This window comes from Lynx rufus, unplaced genomic scaffold (genome assembly GCF_022079265.1).
Source record: "Lynx rufus isolate CCGP_SWC_20201006 ecotype Redwood Valley unplaced genomic scaffold, mLynRuf1.p SCAF_4, whole genome shotgun sequence".
Taxonomy (NCBI): Eukaryota; Metazoa; Chordata; class Mammalia; order Carnivora; family Felidae; genus Lynx; species Lynx rufus.
The window spans coordinates 75,100,288-75,114,641 of record NW_025814856.1 but is presented as its reverse complement, the minus strand read 5'-3'; the positions used below and the strand labels follow the sequence as shown (position 1 = coordinate 75,114,641).

The window sequence follows — 14,354 nt, the reverse complement described above, 5'->3', positions numbered from 1 at the left end:
AGGGCAGAGCCTACTTGGGTTCTCTCTCTCCCTCTGTTTCTGCCCTGCTTGCGCTCTAAATCTCCCTCTCAGAATAAAAAAATAAACATTATAAAAATAAATAAAAAATAAAAGGTGATATGCATATTACTTAGGTGAACACAAAAGAAAGTGACATGCATTCTGAGAGCTCATTTTGATTTTTTGAGATCACAAAATCATATACATTTAAAAATTTTATTTATTTATTTATTTATTTATTTATTTATTTATTTATGTTTTTATTTGAGACAGAGAGAGAGAGAGAGACAAAGCGAGCGGGGAAGGGCAGAGATAGAGACACAGAATCTGAAGCAGGTTCCAGGCTCCGAGCTGTTAGCACAGAGCCCAACACAGGGCTCGAACTCACAAACTGTGAGATCGTCACCTCAGCCGAAGTTGGATGCTCAATCAACTGAGCCACCCAGACGCCCCTACATTTAAAAATATTTTTAAAAGTCGAGTTCCTGCTCCTCTCAGCTCACACAGCAATAAGACAGTAGAAATGGGGATAGTGTTGATGATTTTAAGTATCTAGATTTGTTCCTGCTATCTAGAACCTAGATGAATCAGAAAGTACTAAGGACTTATCCTTCTCAGAAGGCAGATCCGATACCAAGACCATTGCTAAAAATGCCCTAAATTTTTTAGAGAAGTTAAGTAGATTATCTTATAGCTAGGGATTAATAGTTTTGTGACTAAATGCCTCAATTGTTCTTCAATGTAGGCGTCACTATACCAACTTCTATATTATCTAACAATATATATGTATGGTTTGCATATGATTTCATCTGGCATCAGAATATGTGAAATGTATTTCTGATAAGGCTATCCTTCAAAGTAGCTTTTGAAATTAAAAATTCCAAAATTCATACTGCTGGTATAAATTCTAACAGTTTTAAGAATTTTTTTAGAGAGAGAGAATGCACGAGCAGGGGAGAAGGGCAGAGGGAAAGAGAAAGAATCCCAAGCAGGCTCCCCACTCAGTGCCAGGCCTGACGTGAGGCTCATTCCCACAACCCTGGGATCATGACCTGAGCCAAAATCAAGAGTCGGAGGCTTAAACCGACTGAGCCACCCAGAGACCCCTAAATTATAAACTATTGAGCTTAGAACAGGTCAGTTGAAAAATCAGTAGAGTGGTGGTTTATTCACAATGATAAATTACATTTTTCCAGGACCAAATGTGAAGTGCTAGAGTCCACACACACACACACACACACATGCACGGACATCTAAAATAGGAAGCCCAGAACTATGAGATACCACCATAGGATGAGTTCATTGGCCCTTTCTAATTACATCCGTTCAAACCTGCCTGGCTGGTTAGGGGTAAGAAGGCAGACTGGTCACCTCTGAAAATGAGGATGCCATTTTATGAGAAAAATTCATCAGCATCATTCTAATGAGTTACGGTCTTTGTTGTGAGAAATGAGAAATGCCATGGTCTCACCCTAAAGAACACTAAAAAAGCATTACAAAGAGGAAATTGAAAAAGTAATATATGTTACGGTGATGAGAACAACTTTTTTTCTGATTGAACAGATAGATAAATATTGCAAGCAAAGATCAAAATACATTTAATTTTGCCACAACAATGGATATTTTCTTCACAAAAAGCTTATGAATCATCCTGGACTCATGGACCTCAGACGGGGATAAACAGATGCATCTTTAATGACTCTTGGAGTGGTTTCATTCCCCACCCTTCTTTTTTTTTTAGATGCTTGTTTTGTTGTTTATATTAATTTAAATTTAGTTTTGCGGGCTGAATGCCCCACAGCACTAGGTGATTCTAAATATGGGCAGCACTTTCTTGAGCAATTGCCAAACCTTTCCTTCACCAGTTCCAACTGCTCCAAAGAACCTAGAATATTGGAGACCACTGGTCCCCGATTGAAGGGTTTTTTTTGTTATCATTGCTATTGCTTTCTTTTTTTTTCCCCCTCCCATCTGGGAAGAAATATAAACTATACAGTTCATAGGTCTGGGGCTTCATTTAGGGATGTTTACTAAAGCTTCTAAGGACCAAGGCTGAGTCACACTAAAAGGTGTTCTCCCAAGCAATAAATAACATTAATCTGATTTAGTCCCTTAATCTGGCATCGGCAGGCAGAAGCAGAAATACTTCCCCACGCGCTAGGTGTTTTTTGCTGGTATTAAAACTTACAGTCTTAGGCAAAGCCATATAAAATCTTGCAAAAGTTGGCCTTTCTGCAAAATGATGGCTTCACGACAGTTATGATCCTCTTTTGAAGGGATAGATAATGTTTTAGGAATTCCTTAGTGTTGGCAGCTGCAAAGAAATAAATAGTAGTCAGAGTTTAATTTGTAGTCATTAGGGGACAAGGGGAAGCGATCGTGAAAGAACAGATGTTTCCAGTTCATCCTTAAGAATTCGTCTCTGCTATCTGTCACGTGGAACATCCTGCAGGACAAACATACTGACTTAAAACAGAATTGTAAAACCTCTTCAGAGACCTGGAAATTGGAGCATTACATCCCATTCACCAACATTTCCATTTCCTACCATTGACAATAAAGTGAGAGGCCACAAACCGAAACCAAGGCCACAATAGCTTGACGGCAGTTGCTTTTGTAGGAGATGTCACGCATGCCCTTGTTACAAATTCGCCATGGATTGAACCATGCGTTTTTTAAAATTCCAATGAGGATTCTATAGATAGGAAAGTGGTACCACATTCTTAGACGAAGAGGGAGGGAGCTTTGTGAGAGCGTGGTGGAACTGAGCCCTCGTTTACCACAAAATGAATTCATCCGGATCCTGGTAGTGGAATCAAGATGGCAGGTATCTTAGGATTGTGCTGTGGCCATTGAGGAGGAACATCGTTCTATGCAAACAGAAGGTCATTCCCCACCGTGTGCCTGTCATTCTTACTCTCCAGTGGGAAACCAGCAGTTTCAGTGTATGTTCTTAGGGACCAGAGGTCCCGATGGATCTACTTCGACCTATTCCCCTGACTTCTTCAGGCATTAAAACCAGCAAATCGCTTTACAATCAAAGTGATTTTATTTTGGGGCGCCTGGGTGGCTCAGTCGGTTAAGCGTCCGACTTCGGCTCAGGTCATGATCTCGCGGTCCGTGAGTTCGAGCCCCGCGTCGGTTTCTGTGCTGACTGCTCAGAGCCTGGAGCCTGTTTCAGATTCTGTGTCTCCCTCTCTCTCTGCCCCTCCCCCATTCATGCTCTGTCTCTCTCTGTCTCAAAAATAAACGTTAAAAAAATTTTTTTTTAAATAAAAAAAAAACAAAGTGATTTTATTTTATTTTTTTCCAATATATGAAATTCAAAGTGATTTTAAAACAAAATTTAGGGTCATCAGATATTTTTCAGACTCCCCAAAGCTAGAATAGTGCCTGGCACAGAGTGGGCACTCGTTAGTGGGATGTAGAAATCAAATTTTAATAATATTCGCCTTCTTCTAAGATTAAACAAAAACACCTGCTACTTTTCAGGAGGAAATAAAAACCACTTGCAATGAAGGGTAAATTCAGCTGTCCAGTGAGCATGCAAATAGTCAGTCCTCAAAAGCAGGGACTGCGGGAGATCACCTCAAGCCACTGATAACTGCAGCTGTTTTCCCAGAAGGAGAAAAGAGCTTGCAGGACTCATCAATGGCAGGGGCTTTAGCATTATGTAATTGGTGCCATCTTGACCGTCCCGCCCACTGGGAACCTGGGCTTTCTTCCTCATTGGCAGGTTGCTGGTGCCAGAGGCAGCAGGATTTACAGAATGTTCTTGTTAATCCAAAAAGAAAGGATTTTCACAAATTCAGATGGCTGGGTGATATCCCGGTCTTCTACCTGACAACAGGTGGTATGACCCAGTGCTGGGCACACAGCGGGCCCCCGAAACGATTTGCAGAGTGAGCGAGTGAGTGAGCGAGTGGATATGTAAGGGATCAGTTTGTGCATGAAGCAAATCCATGAATAAAACAACACCCTTAATTTTGAAGCCATTCAGAGTAAAGCAGAAATGTTCAATTGCCTGGCTTTTCCGGACAAAGTTGAAGAGCTTTTATCCCTTTGCTAGAATCATCTACAGTTACCCCCCATCCTCCACTCTTTTTGACAGTGAATGTGGCCAATATGTCTGTATTATCTCTTCATACAAATATACTTTCAATATGTGAAATATTAATATTTGTATGAACACCCAAACTCATTTACTCAAAGCCTTTGAGTATATACTAACCATAAGTGATAAATTTCCAAGGAATGGTCATGAACTAAAGTGGCAAGTTCTCTGTCCATTTCCAAAAGAATCTCTCCAAATTTCACTTCCCTTGCCTAAGGAAAATGGCATCTAGTGCTGAAGAGTCTTTTTATTTGGGCTTTTCTGGGAGAACCTTTTCTGTATCACTGGGTATTTCTTTCCAGTCATAGATAAAGCCAGTCCACTTTTGATTCCACATCATGCCCAATCAAACCTTGAGCTAATATCTTGCAAAATTGACTCTCTCCTCTTTTGTCTTCCTCATGCCTCCTTCTAGTTAAGTAAACGCAGAGTGGTAGAGGAAAAACAGCACCATGGAGAAATAAAGAACTCCCAAAGAATCCAGAGCTTACCTATATCTATCATTTAGTAGAGTAGAATAAATCTATCACTCAGATACAATTTGAAAACTTGGGTTGAAGGTGGACACCTATACTATGTTTGAGACAAGGATTCATTTCCTGGACACTGAGCCCTGCCCACCAGTCACTGCAGGAATAATCCATACTGGCAATTCCAATGACTCCACTTAGTTCTTATCTCAACATACGATCATCTTGTGCACGTTTAATTTAGTCTTTTGATTATACTCTGGATCAAAATTTGTATTCTGTCAATGTTTCCTAATGCTTGAGTGGGAACCCAAATAAAAGAGAAATAGAAAATGTCACATTTAGAGGTGCCTAGGTGATTCAGTTGGTTAAGCATCCAACTTTGGCTCAGGTCATGATCTCACGGTTTGTGGGTTTGAGCCCCGCGTCGGGCTCTGTGCTGACAGCTCAGAGCCCGGAGCCTGCTTCCGATTCTGTGTCTCCCCTTCGCTGTCCCCTCCCTGCTCACAGTCTGTGTGTGTCTCTCTCTGTCTCAAAAATAAATAAACTTACAAAAAATTGTAATGCCACATTTACAGTAAAATATGCAAGAACAAGTATTACAATGCATCTTAAAATGAAAAATTCACAACAACAACAACAAAAAACCCCACCACACCTGCATTCAGAGTATGGAGTGTGCCAGATTCAGTTGTAGTGTTACTATAATAGGAACTGTCAACAGTTCAGAACGTGGCTGCGGCTGCTAACTTCGTTTTGCCAAAGGACTCAAGAAGGATTCAGGTCCAATAAGAATGATCATTGTATCAACTGAGTTGACTCTTACCTGGGAGACCTGTCAGCTCTCTGAGATGTGGAGTTTCTTCCACAATGTTTGCTGCTACTGGGCTGCATAACCAGGGTTCCGGCTGTCCTCTATAAGCAAATCATTCCTATAAGACACCTTTGGAAATGACATGATTTTTCCTGTCTTAGATCATTAGGATCGAGTGGGATCCTTTTTCCCCCTGCCTTATCATTTAGAATTGGAAAACAAAGGCCTAGCCATTAGATTTCTCCTGTCTTCACAATTAAAGACAGTGTTTGAGAGTGGGCTTGGGAGTTTGGGGTAGGCTTGTGCTAATTAAAGAGAAGAGAACAAATGGAGACCCATAATACACATCTTTATCGTACCTTATAAATACCGCTGATCACTGATGAGAATAATCTTGCTAAGATACTGCCAAAAGACTATGTCAAAACTCCTCCTGACTCTTCTGACCTTCCCTTGTGTTCGGTATATTACTGTTTTCTCCTTTGGTGGGCACTGGATTTCCCTGTGGTTGTTTTCAGGTTTTCAAAAGCTTCAGTAGAATTTCAGCAGCAAAGGCCTGGCAATAGTTTCCATTTTCAAGTGGGTGGAAACTTCCACAATTAATGTTACACCTAGAGGCAACTACCTCCCCGAACTAAACTGAATTCATAGTTTATGGGAAAGTGTATATTCTGCTCACAATTTTAAATCCTCCCATGAGTAGCTTGGTAAATCCTCTCTTCTCTCCCAAATCTCTTTCTTGCCTTCATTTCTCCTTTCCCTTCCAAGCATTCTTAGTTAACAAAGTCCTGTGTCCCCTAATTATTCACCCTTAATGGTTAAGGTAAAGGCAGTTCGTATCTTTACCTGTTTTTAAAATTATAGACAGGAATGGCTTAGAAAATACTCGCTAGTAGTCATGATTAAGTCGTGCTTATTTTTTTTAAGTTTATTTCGAGAGAGATAAGGAGAGAGAGCGTGTGCATGTGCACAGTGGGGGAGGGGCAGAGAAAGTGGGAAAAAGAGAGAGAGAGAGAGAGAGAGAGAGAGAGAATCCCAAGCAGGCTCTGCACTGTCATCGCAGAGCCTGATGTGGGGCTTGAACTCACAAACCATAAGATCATGACCTGAGCCAAAGTCAATGCTCGACCAACTGAGCCACCCGGCCGCCCCAGGTCATGTTCAATTTATACAAAACCACTTAACTATGGGCCCTAAATGCTAAAACTGGAAGAAAACCAAAGAGACGGTACATTCTTCTCACACGTGCCCCTCACACATTCAGGGCTGAGACAGCCTGAAAGGGTGGGAGAGCAGGATCTCTTCATCACATGATTGACGGTAACCACCCCCTTCCCACAAAGTTGGGGAAAAAGGACAGAATGGTATAAGTATTAGAGCCTCTCACTGTCTCTGTCAACCTTCTCAGTGGCCACAGGCCATCCCATCCCCTTGGATTTACACGCAGGCTCTTGCCCCACTACTTCTCTTAGGCACTCAGGGAAACGCAGTCTTCTACGGTGACTGTAATCTGGTCCCTCTGTCTTTCCCTGTTGGAATGATTCTCCTCTCTTCAGCTGGCTCTGTTCCTGACAGGCTGAGGTGGGAAGCAGACAGATGGACATAAAAATGGCCTTTTTTTTAGTGAAGTGTCGTGAGAAGGCCTCTGCTCTCTGGGCCAACAGATGGCTCAAGCCAGCAGTCTCGTGAGGTCTTCTGAGGCCCAGCTGGAACCTTCCAAGGGCACATGGCTATGGGCAATGTGTTTTCCTCCAGCTGCACACTCCCCTGTCAGGGATTAGTTTTCTCCAGTCCACTCTTCGAGGCTATCTCTGTGATGCTGTCCCAGTACATGTTCCCCAGGGGGTCCTGCGGGACAGGATTTTAAATGGCTCAGACCGGTGATAACGGGTCCAGGGAAACACTCACACGTCTTTGCTTGCTCTCGGTGGGAGTATAGCAAGTGCCAATGCAGCACAGCCCTCTCTCTCTGTAGCTCTCTCTGTGTTTCTCTCTGTCTCTGTCTCTCTCTCATCCCTCTCCTTTCTCTTCCTTCCTCTTCCTCACTCTTCTGTCTTTTTCTCTCTTCCCTCCTCTGCTCAAAAGCACAGCCTCTCACCTTTAGAATCCTCAGGTGTATGTTCCCCAAACGTGAGGGGACAATATTTACTCAGCCACCTTCGTTAACCTGGAGGTGAGAAGAAACTCCCCATGCCCCATGCCCGGGAGTGAGGAAGACATGCAGGATTTCCAAACTTTTCTATGTCTGTCCTCTGAGATCTGGAATTGTCTGGCTGGTTTTCAGCATACTAGTCTGGTCCCTCCTTGAGAATGCAACATCTACTGAATGTTGGTGCTTCTATGGAAACTTCCAACTTAGCATTCTATTAAACTACTGTCTTCTGTTCCTCATGATAAACTGCTTTCATGGTGAAATCAATATGCAGAAAAATACAAAGGAGCTTACACAAATTAGTGCAAATGCCAGGAGTTACCACACAGGCACGTAAGCAAAATCAAGTTGTGAATGAACATTTATCGAATACCTATTTGGTCAGTCAAGTAGTATACGGTGATTTGTGTACATTACCCTATTTAGTCCTCATAATACCCTCACAAAGTGGACATTATTATTCTCATTTAACAGATGACTATCTTGAGGTTCTAGGAGGTGAAGTAATTTACCAACGATATCCCGCTGGTTAGTGGCAAAGCCTGGGCTTGAACCTGGCCAGTGGGGAATTTTATTCCTCTATATGCATATCCTAAATTCTATTAAGGAGAATTACCTTCAATGGCTATTAAGATTTTAGAGGAGAAGATTGTTTTTATTGCTGTCATTGCTATCTTTGCAGCATCAGGTTTCATGCAAATTATCCTTCTCTTAATGTGACTGAATGATCCTGACACCTCAAATTCTTCACTCTTGTCTGAGTGTGTTTCCAAAGTTGAAAACCAATAGTAGAGCATCCAGGAGGGATCCTAATCCTAACTGACAGTGGGAAACAGTGGGTAGGTAGGTCTTCCCAGGGGTGGAGCACCTCTCAATACCCATAACACAAGTGTCCAAATGTACACCTTAAATTCTTTTTCAGAGTTGTTCATTAAAGAACTACGTGTCAGCCATTTTTTTTTCACATCGGTCTAAGATAATTTGTCTCACATCCTGAACTTCAACGATGCCACCTTGAGACACATTGCCATTCCCTATGCCCATGCCCAAGCCAGACATTGTTAATCACTGGTGATGCTGTTTTTTTCCTGAACCTTAGAACCTTCAGAGTTCGAGGAAGCCATGGCCAACTGATTGGCGTTGCCTGCAAGATTAAATCCAATTGTCTTTGGTTGAAGTGTCTTCCTCTACTGAAGCTCATCGGCTTCCCTTCATGCCTTTCTCATTCTCTGGTTCAGGTTCTCTGCTAAAGCTCCTCTCAACATCCACACCTCTCTTTTTCCCCATCTTGGACAGAACCAAATGCCAGGAGGCATGAGTTTGTATCTTGGAAAAATCAATTTTGTTTGGGGAATCATTGTATTCTCCTACTTTTCTTGGAATCAGCATCCTAGCCAGAGCTGCCAGAATAATTCTAAGTGGGTTTAACCTTACAACAGGAGCACAGTGAGACTAAACTCAATGTGTTGTATAAAGACAAAACCATCCCTTAAAGAAAGAGACAGAATGGCTGTTGCCAGGCCAGAAAGAAGGGGAAGATGATGGGCTGTTTCCGTCCTGGTGATCGCTCACACCAGCTCCCTCGCTCTCAGGGGCTCTTTGTTCAATGCTGGTGTTAACAAAAGCCTCTTGACCAAAAAGTGCTGAGGTTACACAAATATTTGGCAAAGAATTGTCTCTGCTGATGGATTGGAGATGCTGAGAAAGTCACCGATTTACAACGTTGACGGATTTCCTCTTCTTAAAGATATGAGCAACAAAATTACTTGTCAATTTGACATCTGCAAACACATTCTCCGTCGCAGAGTTTAACGGCGTGTCATAGACAATTACGACATGTGGCCCATCAGACGACTTGTCTGGGTGCCCGGGGCTTCTGTGATTCCACCCTCAGCTGCTGCTGATGACACTACATGCGGGCAGCGAATAAATTCAGGGCATGTTACCCTCCATCAGTTCAAATCCATCCCTACTGAGTACCTCAACCAACCTGAAGTCCATAAGGGCACGGTAATGTAACGCAGTGACCCTGAATTGCTGAGATTTGCTACAGTCCCAAGATCATCTTTATGATGGCTAAAGTCAGAATTGTGGCTGAATTAACAACAGTCACTGTTGTATGTAAGCCACCCCAATTTTTATGGAAACAGGGATACATGTGCTGTTTTACACCAGTGGCCATCTTAATGATATTTTCTAGGTGGTCTTGTGACACAGGCTTTATTCTCAGTTTTGGTTTATGCTCCCAACTCCTCTAAGGAGAAAGCCAAGGGGACATGAGCAGCAACCACCAAATAAGTCCCCTGTCAGAGAGGGCAGAACTCCTTTAGGTTGGAAGTTATCATTCCAGTACCAGTAAGGGCCTCAGCCTGGTTAGAGCATTCATCAGAGATGAGTCATTACTGTGAGAGCAGGGGCAAAGATATCGGGGATCATCGCAAACGATGCCTGAGCTGTTTGCTGTGGGATTGATGGGGCAATAACTTCACTCACAAATTTCTAATGTTGCAACCTAGGCATAAAGTAGGCCACGCTTTTTGAATTGAAGTGGAAGTCTACGAATCCAGCCACCCCCACGTCAAGGATTCATGGGGGCATTTTGTGTCGCACTTGGACACCTACGATAGCAGCGTAGCAACTGATCTGTGGTCCGTAGTCTCTCGCCACTTCAGTCCATTCTCTCCACACCTTTGTGTGCCTCCCCACCCCTCGAAAACCACCACTGAAGCCCCTGACCCAGGAATTGGACCCTTCCCTGGCAACCTGTCCCTGCTCCACTGTTTCAACCCTCTTGCTTGAAAACTAGTCAATGCCTCATCCCCCATGTTTCTCACCTCCAGCTGGTCTCTTGTTTGGAGTAGGTTCTCCACTTTGCCAAATCCCACCCAACCCTCAAGACTCTGCCCCACCCCCAATTTCTTCCATCATGTCTTCCTGACCACTGTCATCGTTCTTCCTCTGATATCACTCATTCATTCCTAATAGTTCTTTGAGCACCCACCATAAGGATATATAGATTCTTTTTTTTAATATTTTTTATGTTTATTTTTATTTTTGAGAGAGAGAGAGACGGAGACAGAGCGTGAGTAGGGGAGGGGCAGAGAGACAGAGGGAGACATAGAATCCGAAGCAGGTTCCAGGCTCCGAGCTGTCAGCGCAGAGCCCGATTCGGGGCTCGAACTCACGAACCGTGAGATCAATGACCTGAGCCAAAGTCAGATGCTTAACGGACTGAGCCACCCAGGTGCCCCAAGAGATTCTTTTTTCTCTTACTTTATTGATTTATTTTGAGAGAGAGAGAGAGAGAGAGAGAGCTCAGGGAGGGACAGAGAAAGAGGGAAACAGAGAATCCCAAGCAGGCTCCACACTGTCAGTGCAGAGCCCAACCCACGGCTTGAACTCACGAACAGTGAGATTATGACCTGAGCCAAAATCAAGAGTCAGATGCTTCACCGACTGAGCCACCCAGGTGCCCCCTGGATACAGAGATTCTTATTGGATAGTCCCTGCCACTTTGTGGCACATATCATTTCTCTGTCGAATTGTTAGAATCTTGGCATGTGATGTACCCATCTTCTTGCTTCCTCCTCTGCCCCCAACTGTATCTTCTTGGTGTCCTCCATGGTGTATGACACCACACTCTAGGTAGAGAAGGGTCCGCACCCATTAGTTTGCTCCACCAGAGTCTTCAGCATCTGCTAGGAGAGCTGGAAGTTCTCTTGTGCAGCTGATGCCTTGCTCAGGAGTCACAGCCTGCTGGCCTCGTTGGCTCAGTGACACATCCTTCCATCAGGAAATCCTTAGCACCGGGAGCCAGAAGCTCAAACTTGAAAGGCTGGTCTTAGGGCCTCACATGTCTCAGAAGCATCCTCTCTCTCTTTGCCCTCGAGTCAGAGCTCCCCTAACACCAAACATCAGTTTTAATTTCCAGATTCACTTGGAATACGTGCAGATATGGATATTTCCCTTGACTAGCAAAAGGCCTTTAATTTAAAGTACAATTTCCACAAGTAAAATCGCCAGTTTTGGGCAAGGGCCAAAAGCCTCACACCATGGCTGCTTAGGCGTCTCTGGCTTCCTTATGGAGATCTCTCTGGAGTCAGGATCCCAGGTGGCATCTGGGTGAGATCTGTGGAAACGCCAAGAAGAATCGGAGCCAACCCAAGCAGAATAGGCACGTCTGGGAATTTTTAGACGACACAGTATGTGATCCTCTCTACCCACCATGAGTGGGAGATAGTTAAAATCAGCATGTGGTAGTGCACTGGGGAATATTAGAAAACTCGCCACGACGGGGCGCCTGGGTGGCTCAGTTGGTTAAGCGTCTGACTCTTGATTTTGGCTCAGGTCATGATCTCACGGTTAGTGGGTTGGAGCCCCTCAGAGGGCTCTGTGCTGACAGTGTGGTGCCTGCTTGGGATTCTCTCTCTCCCCCTCCCCTGCTCATGTGCTCTCTCTCTCTCTCTCTCTCTCTCTTTTTCAAAATAAATAAACTTAGGGAAAAACTCCCACAATGCACTGCCAAGTTTTTGACATGCTGAGATGGTTGCCCCAGCGCCCCTGCAAGGGGAACAAAACCGAGAAACCCATGGCTTCACAGAACGCTGCCCACCCCCGCCCCCCACCTGGCAGCCAAACCCTCCTTATTAAAGGTCCTGGCAGTCATGCAGTTCCAGATCCCTCTGGCTCGGCCACTAGTGTGCCCTACCCTCAGCAAGTGATGCTGGGGCTCACGAGAGAGAGGAGCCGGTGGGGAGGAGACGCCAGTGACACCATGTTTTAGTAATGTCGAACACGGTACTGGGAGCGAGGCTGCACTCAGGGGAAAGGCTGGGGGAGTCGTTTGCATTCGCCTTTCTTCTTTCCACCAGGAAAGCAGGCAAAGCGGCTCATTACCGCGAGGCGAGCACAGACTGGTGTCAATCTTCTCGGGGCACAATGCCTCCCAGCCTCTGTGTGCTCTGCAGCTGTCAGGTGCCGCGCCTCGCTCCCAAGCCTTCTCCCGGCTTAGACGCACACTGGCTCCTCAACACGGTGACATCCTGCCTAAAATAGAAGCCACAGCCCTGCCCCCTGAATGCATCCGGCTTCCACAGGCCTTCCAGCGAGGCCGATCCCGTGGGGTGGGTCTTCTCAGGCCTAAGACACGGGGAAGCCAGAGGGGACAGGTGAGCGCAGGTGCGGGACAGGGGGCCTGCTCCCCAGGCCTCCCCACACTGCCCGTGGGGTCAGAGGAACAGCCTGTGAATCCTGAGCTGCTCAGAGCAAGACCACTCATCAAGAAGGCACTTATGTGCTCTAAAGGACTGATGCGGACCTGACCTTGCAGCGCTGATAGGGCGCGTTCAGGGCCATGCTGCGGGCGGGACGTTGCAGGCGCGCTCAGCGAGACTCTGGAGCTGCAGGCTCCCCAGGGACCTGCGCACCGCTCTCGCTCTCGAAGTACCTACTGGATCTTCACTGGCAGTAAGACAACTGCCACCGATACTTAGGATTCACACAGCGGCTCCGGTGGTGCTGCTCCACAGGGGCTTTGGTGGTGGGAACGGCCAGTGGGGAGGGGCAGTTTCTCCGTCATCATCTCGGTCACTGAACGGTGCGGGCTTGCGGCTCTTCCGGGGTCCTCGCTGCATCCGGGATCCCGAAGGTAGCTGAGTCTAGACACCATTCATTCCGAAGACATTTACTGAGAACCTATGTCCGAAGCCCTCTTGGAGTACAGTGTGGGCAGGAAACAGAATCATTTATAAACTCAGACCACAGGCAGCCTATTGCCTGGAGGAAAATTGCAAACGGAACTTGTCAGTGCCCTCCCTGACAAGCGGGTCCCCTCCCGTGTCCTCCATGTGGTGGGCGCCAGGTGACATAATGGAAGACCAAGCATCCGGGGGTCAGCCGGACCTGGACTCCAGCTCTGTCACTTACAAACTCTTCCATCAGGTGACAGGTAGCCTCCGTGGTCTTATCCACTTAAAGGGGGCGGGACTGATGCCCACTTCATAGCTGTTGTAAGAATGTGAAATGAATGAAACCATATACATGAGAGCACTTCCTGGGACAGTATTATTAATATGTCCTGGTGGCCCCCAGGCCACCTTACCACAGTTCACATCTGGGAGGGGACCCTGGAAGGTGACTCAAAAGATCCTGTGCTGTGCAGGAGGAAGCATCCAACCACCGGTCCCGTGACTCCCCCAGGAGAGTCCATAAGCTGGGGAAACATCGATCATATTTTCGTTTTGCAAGGATTAAATTTGTCCCTAGCAACACACAACTGTGATCTACGTTTCCAGGCCTCACAGACACGCTGCACATTTGCTGCCCTGCCCGCTGCTCCCTTTGTCCTTAGCACAGTGACTGGGTCCAGCCGGGCCCCTCCTGCTGGACACTCCACACCATCCCTTCACTGAAGCGAGAAGCTACCAGATGCAACAAGACACCTCTGCCACCGGCCACCAGAGCCTTGAACCTCTAACCCTGAGGACCCAGTGTCAAACCCATTGTTTCAAATGCATGTTTTCAAAATTTCTGTCCTCAGTTGTCATGTCAACTCTATTTTAAGAGTTTCAAACATTTGTTTATGATTCCAGTTCTCTCAAGCCCTCAGAAAGCTGAGGCTCTTAGACTGAGCTGGTAGGTGGCACAGCTGGCAATGGAATCCTGTCTCCCTGACCCCAGAACCTGGGCTCTTGACCACCATGAGCACCAGGATGCCGACGCCCCAGTTCCGGTTGGGATGTCAGGGACTTTGAGCGAGGAGCAGGGTGTTGGTAGAATAGAGGAGAGTGAGGCAGAGGAAAGGGT

The 14,354-nt window shown here is 45.7% G+C and overlaps 1 protein-coding gene across 1 annotated transcript in view; it reads left to right on the top strand.

The window, feature by feature from the left end:
* The window catches only part of POU6F2 (POU class 6 homeobox 2), a 490,374-nt gene that overhangs the window by 449,610 nt on the left and 26,410 nt on the right, over positions 1-14,354 (top strand). The window lies entirely within an intron of this gene.